We start from the raw sequence: 1,220 nt of genomic DNA, 5'->3' as shown, positions 1-1,220 counted from the left end.
CATGTATGGGTAGAAACCCTAAGTGTGTTGTCCTTTTAAGCGGATTAAAGTCAATCCCAAAATATGCATATATTAGTTTCAAGGGAGGAAAGAGAAAAGTATACAACAAAGCTAATTAACGGAATTGAGGATCAGAATTCCCAAAGGTTTGGCGTGGATATTTTGCCATTGTTTGTATTCGTTCCGGCTCCGCAGTAAAGAGTGGGACCGAAGAGTCTCCCGGAATAGACATCCATGAAAGTGCTATTTTAACTGAGCGTTCAAAGTATTTTGCTAGTTACAATACCTTCAGTGCCAATCAAAGCAACTGAGAGGTACAGATGGTACTACATTCACATGGTACTTGATTTACACGACGCAGTTAAAAAATGGCTGTTTGTAATTACTAAATTGAGAAAATAAAGCTATAGTTTCTTGCAGAGATTGAAGGCTATGATAAAATAATTTTCTCACAATCCTGGAGATTGTGATAAATTTTTAAAATTACTGCGAGAATATTCTGAAATGCTAATTCTTATTTTGCTTTAACTTAAGCTTGTTGCATCTGCAAATACTTCAGTTCAAGAAGTCTGTCCTTCGTTTTCTCTCTCTGCAAATTGATCTTTTTGATGTGGGTTTTGCTGGTTAACTATTCCTGTTCCACCCAGTTTTATTAATATAACTATTCCATTTTAATCTTTAATTTTTGTCTATTCATTTTTGTATTTTATGGGGCAATCTTTGTAAATCTCTTTTTCCTTTATTTGTATCAAATTCCTTTTTGTTTGCTGTTTTTCTTCAGCATTTTCATTTGATTTCTAATATTGACATTGAATACACTTGAGGTCAGTAAGTCGACAGGATTTGATGACATCTCAGCATGGGTCTTAAGATAATGTTCCAATTAATTGGCAATAGCAATCGCATGCCTGTTTGATAAGTGTCTTACAACAGCACAAGCTGGATGGGAGTGGAAAGAAGGTAAAATTGTTCGAAAGCTTAAATTGGTGATCAGGTTGCGGCTTAGAATTATTGGCCAATCTGTGTAATCGAAGTTGTGCTAAAGGAACTGGACAGACTGGTGAGAAGAAGGCTACAGAAATGGGTTAATTACAACAGTGTTCTCTGGTGGTATCATCATCATCATGGGACTTTAAAGGGAGTCGTGTATTAATAACTTATGTAGTATAGGAAGGGGACAAATGTCTTGTACAATGGAGATGCTTATCAAATGGTATGCT

This window comes from Typopeltis vanoorti, chromosome 7 (genome assembly GCF_054136105.1).
Source record: "Typopeltis vanoorti isolate ZY-2024b chromosome 7, IOZ_Tvanoo_1.0, whole genome shotgun sequence".
In the NCBI taxonomy this organism is placed as follows: Eukaryota; Metazoa; Arthropoda; class Arachnida; order Uropygi; family Thelyphonidae; genus Typopeltis; species Typopeltis vanoorti.
The sequence above is the reverse complement of the archived record's forward strand: the minus strand, read 5'-3'. Positions refer to the sequence as shown.